Source organism: Arachis ipaensis, chromosome B9 (genome assembly GCF_059453495.1).
Source record: "Arachis ipaensis isolate K30076 ecotype BB chromosome B9, ASM5945349v1, whole genome shotgun sequence".
Lineage (NCBI taxonomy): Eukaryota > Viridiplantae > Streptophyta > Magnoliopsida > Fabales > Fabaceae > Arachis > Arachis ipaensis.
Window position 1 is genome coordinate 62,231,631 of NC_142444.1, and position 7,830 is coordinate 62,239,460.

A 7,830-nucleotide genomic window follows, 5' to 3' on the forward strand; every position below is an offset into this window, starting at 1 on the left:
GCCTGTCTGCATAGTATAATTTTTCTGTAATTCAATAATTAAGATGCTTGATTATTCACAACACTACACTTTTCAAACTTGCGTGCACTCAAGATTTCAAAAAAAAAAAATGGCACCACATGATAGTTCTTTGAAAAGAAGGATTGAGGAATTAAACAATTTTGAGGCAAGCAAAAGATTAGGAGAAGTGGTGGTTCTGGTTGTGTGATTATGCATTGAGGTTGCATGCTTATGAAAACTTGCATGGGAGCTCATAGGCAGAACATAGAGTTCAAAGAAGTATTGTGGAGATTTTCGAACATTTATTGATCCAAGAAGTAGCAAACAAAAGAAAATAAAGAAAATATAAAAACAAAGAGAACATGGCCCAAGGCTCTGAGCATCAATTACTAGGCAGAAAAGAAGAAAGAAACAAGAACTCAAAGAGTTATTATCCTAGTAAATGCTTGTGGTCGAACTGTGTCAAAGAGAGAAGCTTGAGCAAGTAAATCCTAAGGGGTGCTTCAACACCTAATACCTTAAAACCAACTGGTTTAGGAGTATTGATTGAAAGCTTATCTAAAGAGCCGCTTTGAGACATGACACTTAGAGTCAAGGCCAAAGCACAGAAACTATAAGCTGCTTCAAGGTGATTACCTATAGAGAGATCTCCATGATATTATTTGGATGAAAGTTCTAAGACCTAAGACTCCCAAGATGTAGGGACTAGTAAGCACTGAAGCCCTTGCATGAGCATATAATTTAGAGTTCACCCCACTGTCACTTAATCACTTCACTCACAGGATAGTACATGTAATTCTTCAAAACAATTCTAATTGAAAGAACCTTTGAGCATAATTCTTTTCTTGCTTGGGGACAAGCAAGTTTTAAGTTTGGTGTTGTGATGACAAGTCATCTTAGCCTAGTTTTACTAGCCTTTTTCTTTGTTTTTATTTGGTTTTATGTAGTTTCTTGCATTCTAAGTAAGTAATTTGGAATGGAAATGCATGGTTTCTTTGAATCAATCAACCACCCTTTAATTGATGCAAAATCATGAAGTTTAAACAAAAATTAATTGGTCTTAAATGAATTTTAAGCTTTGTGAATTTTGTGATACTTTGATTGGTTGTTTTGATTACTTGTAGGTGAAGAAAAGAAAAAAAAATAAGACAAGCATAGCCTAAGGAGCATGATCTAAGCAAAGGAAGAAAGCGTGGCACAAGGAAGAGAAGCGTGGCTCAAACAAGGAAAAGCGTGGGTGAAGTCAAGAAACAAGGGCACAAAGCTCTTGCCAAGAACTTTAAGGCTCTCATGGAGAGCTTTCCTGTAAAGAATCAGAAGCCAAGCTCTTGCCAAGAGCTTTATCAAGAACACATGAAGAAGGAACCAAGAGCCAAGCTCTTGGCAAAGATCTTTGAAGCTCTTGGCAAAGAGCTTTGAAGCTCTTGCCAAAGAGCTTTTTCGTGCATGCCTTGGATGAAATCAAGAAGGAAAAGCTCACTAATGCACCCACCAAGACTTGAATCCATGACCAAGGGGAGGGGGCCAGCGCTACTTCACAAGGAAAAACAAGCCAAAATTAGCTTGTTTTCACTCACCAAGGTTCAAACTAGGCACCTCAAGGAAGCAAGGCCTTGTGCGCCACTCATGTGCCAAGAAAAATTGGATTGTCTTCCTTCACCAAGGATTGAACCGGGCACGTCAAGGAAGCAAGACTTTGGGGGCTTCTCTAGTGCCAAGGAAATTAGCTCCACAAGTGATCCACCCAAGACATGAACCAAGGACCTCAAGGACAAGTAAAGCTCTTGCCAAAAGCTCTCAAGCTCTTGCAAAGAGCTTTGTTCTCTTGGACCGTGCGCAACACATTGGAAGGAAAGGGAACCAAAGCTCTTGGCCAAAGCTCTCGCCAAGAGCCGAACTCTTCCCTGGGAGGTGCACCCTGGGCTGAAAATTGAGCTAAAAATCCAAATTAATTCATTCCTTCACCAAATCAGAAGCCCATCCAAATTCCAAAATCCAAGAATAGAAAGTGTATAAATAGGAGCTAGTTTAATGTAATTAGAACCTTTGACACCTGGAGACTTTACTTTGAATTTTTCTTTTGAACTTTCATTTTCTTTTTAAGTTTCTATTTTGAATTTAGATCTTAGAGAATTGGGAAGGGGAATTGATCTCTCTTCTTCCTTGTTCTTGCTTGAGCACTCTTTACTTTTCTTGCTTTTGATCTTGGGTGAAGAATTGAAGAACTTTTGTTTCAATCTCACCTTGAGATCTCTTGTTTGTTTTCTCTGCATAATTGAATTTCCTTTTCTGTTTACTCTACTGTTTCATCTCCTCTCTAATTCTGCAATTTACTTTTCTTTATTTCTTTTGCAATTATTCTTGTTGGATCAAGGAAGGATTTGAGATCTAGACTTGTTATCTAGTCTCTTCCACCCCTGAGATCTTCAACCATCTTTTATTTTGCTGCAAATTAAGCACCCTTTCTGTTTACTTCTCAAAGCATTTTACCTCTCTGTTTGAGATCTAATTCAATTCAATTCATCTTTTGCTCTTCTGTTTAATTGCAATTCACTTGTTCTTGTTTAAATTCTGCAATCCCAACTCCCAATCCCTTTTACAATTCAAGCAATTTACATTTCTTGCACTTTAAGATTCAGTCATTTACATTTCTTGCAATCTAAGTTTCTGCAATTTACATTACTTGTTCTTTAAGATTCAGCTTATTTACTTTCTTTGCTCTTTAATTTCCTGCAATTTACCCCTCTCCCTTTACATTTCAAGCAATTTAGTTTCTGTCAATTACAAACAACTCAACCAATACTTGATTCGCTTGACTAAATCAACCACTAAACTAAAATTGCTCAATCCCTCAATCCCTGTGGGATCGACCTCAATCATGTGAGTTATTATTACTTGATGCGACCCGGTACACTTGCCGGTGAGTTTTGTGTTGGATCGTTTTCCACACATCAACACTCACCGGAAGTCTTTGCACTCTATCCTCTCTAGTGTTTAGGGTTGACCACTTAATTTTCCTCTAATCATGCTTTCTAAGATTTATTTTTCATCTAACAATCAACAATCATTCAATGCATGTATACATATATCATGAGGTCTTTTCTTAGGTTGTAATGGGGCTAGGGTCAAGGTAAAGTTATATATAGCTAAGTGAGCTCCAAATTTGAATCTTTGATTAACCTAAGCTTCCCATCTAACCTATATAACAACCTATAAAAATCTAAAATAAGCCTAACTACCCATTATTCACTTTTTCACACAATCATGCATTTTCCTTTTTTTATCTCATCCCATATGCATTGATTGTTAGTGAACCTTACTTTGGGGAATTTTGTCCCCTTTTTATTTCTTTCTTTTTCTTTATCTTTTCTTTCATTTTTTTATTTTTTTTAGTTTTTTTCTTTTTGTTTTTCTCATTTTTTTCTTTTCAAACTAAAATATATATATACAAGAGCCTCAATGCATGTGGTTTTACATTTAATTAATACATGTGTATGTACCCAATTACCAATATTTTCAATGAAAAACTCAAAATACACTTTTATCTCAACCAATGTCCCAAGTTTCCCCACACTTAAATGATATACACTCATTAGCCTAAGCTAATCAAAGATCTAAATAAAGGACATTTATTGTTTTTTCGCTTTAATGCTTGTATTGTGCTAAAATTAAGAACAAGAGGGGATTAAAATAAGCTCAAAATTGGCTAACAATGGTTGATGAAAGGTAGCCTATTTGGGTAAGTAAGCTAAATGAAATGATGGCCTCAATCATATAATTACACGTATACATGGAATAATGGACATAAAGAATCAAACAAATCAAAGATCACAATCATAGAAAGAGAATAATCACAAAAGAAGGAGAGATAGTGGTTATAAGATATAACCACGCAGTTGGGCTCAAAACTCACATGCTTGTGTTCTTAGCTCAAAAACCATGTTCCAGAATAAATTCTTCAAGCAAGATTAACATAAAAAAATTTTCAAATTGGTAGGGTGCCCTAAAGACAATTTCTTGGAAAAAAAGTTATCACCCTAACCAAGTAGTCCTAACATGCAAAAAGTGTTCAAGTACAAAAACTAACCATGCAATTTATCCTAACTAACGAAAGAAAATCAAAATCATGGGTGTTGAAAAGAAAAGGGTTGTTACCTATGGAAGTCGGTAACCGACCTCCTTACACTTAGAAGTTTGCACGGTCTTCTGTGCCATTGGTGATACGCAAAGTTGGATCAACTTCCACTATCCGTGTCCTGAGTGCTTGCTTCCCTGTGGTCTGAAGCGGATGTGGAAATGTCTGGCTCTTTCGTAGGTGGGTTGACACAACCCCAAAGCTTCTTCAAGTAAGTAAATCACTGTTTATTCCGCCGCTCATATCGGTCTATCTTCTCAGTGAGCTCAAGAAGCAGTTGATGGGTGGACTTATGTGGAGTTGATGAAGTGGTAGGAATGGCGGAAGACGGAGCTATGTCAAGGCTTGTGGTATCCGTGGGAGGCTGAAGATATTTCCCGCTTAGGACGATATCGCCCTTTGACGGAATTATAGCTTTCATGTCCTTAGCCTCGCAGGGGACACCAGTAGCGGCGACCAAATCTGATACCAAGGCAAAAAATGGGAGATTACCCTTGGCATGGACCCGACCCATCGCTTGTCGGATGAGGAGAGGGATGTTGACTGGCCTCTCCGTGAGTATGCACCAGACAAGGAGGGATAGGTCCGTCGTAATGGATGACTCATGGGTTCTTAGAAGCACGTAGTGAGATAAGATCTGGGCCCATGCTCGAGCCTCCACTGTGAGTGAGCATGTGTCAATACAGTTAGGCCGCATCCTAAGTCTCCCTTGGGTCCAATGATTCTCTAGTTGGGCAATGACCCGAAGGATCGAATCCCAATCAAACCCAAATTCATTGCACTAATGTAGGACCTCTTGGTAACCATCCATCTCCTCCGGTACTGGTGAAACATTAAGCACCCGCTAAATAGCTTCCTCCGAAATCGGGACATGTTTCCGGCGCACATAAACTGACTAAAGAGAAGGGGAGTGGTAGTTAGAGTAGAACTCCACCACCCAAGAAAGGTTGGCCTCCTGTGGTCTCCGCATTAGAAATCCCATTGTTGCCGATCAATGCGGGGCATCACATACTGAACAATGTGCTCCGGAGGGGCGAGTAGATGCTCAAAATGATAATTTCTTTCAACTATAGCGGGAAACATGAGCTCATAGAAGCGGTTGGGAAACGTTGTGGGATCCCATGCCGGATTGCCCTTCTCTTGTTCATCAATATGAACGATCCTCTTCGCCCTCCTGGAGATGGGCTTAGCTCTTAGGGAAGAGTGCGCCTTGGCATTTGATCTTTGGGGCGCCCTTTTAGTAGGCGGTTTTTTGGACGCCTTCTCCTTGCCTTTTTTAGTGGCCATCCTAAAAAAGGAAGTAAAAGAGGAAACATTTTGATGTGAGATATTTTGTCGGTCTAGAATTTATCGATAAATTCCATCGTGAGTATAGTCTAAACCAACAAGCGATCGCATACCAAACTTAGAAAATGTGTCACCACAATTCAAAATCAATAACCGGGAGTAAAATCCCAAGTCGTTCTCCCTAGAAGTTGCCCTAAAATGCACATCATTGGTTAGGAGTTCTCTTGGTTTTTTTGGAGTTGAATACAAGGAAAGTAAATGAGCATGAATTAAGACAATGAGCGATTAACTATTGGACTAAGTAAACCAAGAAATTAGACTAACAAGAGTAAATGATAATCAATCGATATAAAAGCCTTGGCTAGGAGTGAGAATTGGAATTCCTATCATCATTGCCTCTATCAATTGTGACAAGAATTGGTCATTGCTCCACTTAGTTAACCTCTAACTATGAAGGAAAATAAAGGGGAGATAATCAATTTGTGTCCACAAATCCTAGTCAAGTCCTAAGGAAAGACTAGCTTTAGTGACATTCAAATCAACTAGCAACTTCCAATTGTCAATCAACAAAAGACTTTGACAATTCAAGTGTCTCCAATTACCCAACCCCCAAGCCAAGAGTAAAAAGCTACTCCATAACTATAGTTGACAATTTCTCAAACACTTGGTAAGCAATAATGAAAAATCTACTACAAACAATTAACCACAATCAAGCAATTAACAACAATAAACATGAAATTTCTCAATGCATTAATAGAAATCAAAGTAAACAACATCCAAATCTAAAATCTACAATACTAGAGTAACAAGAACACTAAAATGAGAGTAGAAGAATGAGATCTACAAATTAGAACATGTAGAATTGAATTGAATTCAGATCTAACCAAGGATCCAAGTGAAATTGAAATTGAGCAAGCCAAAACCTAGAGAAAAGTGAGAGTTTCTCTCTCTAGAAACATAAACTCAAAAACTAGCTAAAAAGTGTATAATGTGTGAATTTTCCTTCAATCCTTGGTCCCTTGGGTCTTTTCCCTCCAGAATTCAACTCAAATTGGACCTAGAGCTCTTCAGAAATCGCTAGCCACGATTTCACTATTGAAGTCACGTGTCGAGCGTCATGCGTGCGCGTCGGTCACGCGTACGCATCGTCTTGGTTTTTGCAAGCCACGCGTACGCGTAAATCATGCGTACACGTCGATGAGATTTCTGACCAGCCACGCGAATGTGTCAACTTTTGTGCACCTATCCCAGATCCATGCTCCCACGCGTGTGAGTTAGCCACGCGTGCGCGTTGATGCCAATGCTCCAAAACTCCATTATTCATGCTCCTTCCACTTGTGCATGCTTCCTTTCTCTCTTCTAGACCATATAAACTTTGAAATCACTCAACAAACAGATCACGGCATCGAATGGTAATAGAGGGAGATTAAAATATAGCATATTTAGGGCCTAAAAAAGCGTGTTTTCAACCATTAAGTGAAATTAGGAAGGAGACACAAAACTATGCATTTTATGTGGATAAGTGTGATGGAATGTTGATAAAACCCCTCAAATTCTACATAAGATAAACTCTAAAATTGGGGTTTATCGGCCCCCAGACACCAATTCTAAGTTTGGCATTGGGCAACTATCATCAAGCACTGGGAAGAAAGGTACAAAGAAGAAGGTACCTAAGGGTTGGAGGGACAAGAAGATCCCTACTGAAGGCCTCTCACCTGGCATGAGAGTTGTTTTCACTAAGAGTCCAGTCATTCCACACACAGTGAGTAGAATCCTGTTTCTAGAGCATATGGAGCTCATTCATGAGAGCACAGGAAGAAAGTTCACTGTGAGGGGTGAAGATCGGAGTCCCTACCTACCTCTATAATGGAGCTGCTGGTGCGGAATTTATAACCCACAAACTAATCGGCAAGTGCACTGGGTCGTACCATGTAATACCTCAGGTGAGTGAGGGTCGATCCCACGAGGATTGATGGATTAAGCAACAATAATTAAGTGATAGGCATAGTCAGGCAAACAAAAAATAGAGTTTGAGAATCCAAGAGCATTAAATAGTAATTTAAGAGTTTGAAGACAGGCAGGTGAATAGGTTGGGAATAAAATATAAAGAAAGCAGTTAAGGTTTCACAGTTATATATTTTTCCGGATTAACTTTTCTTACTAACTATTTTAATCATGCAAGATTTAATTCATGGCAAACTATATGTGACTAGACTCTAATTCCTTAGACCTTTCTAGTCTCCTCTAAAATTTATCAACCGCCAATTCCTTGCTCACTTAATTCCAATTAGAGGGTGAAATTCAATTATTCTAGTTTATATGCCACAGAAATTATAATTACCCAAAAATAAAAGGATTATATGTCACGTATCCCGTTAAATCCAGATAATTAAAATTTAGGAGAATAT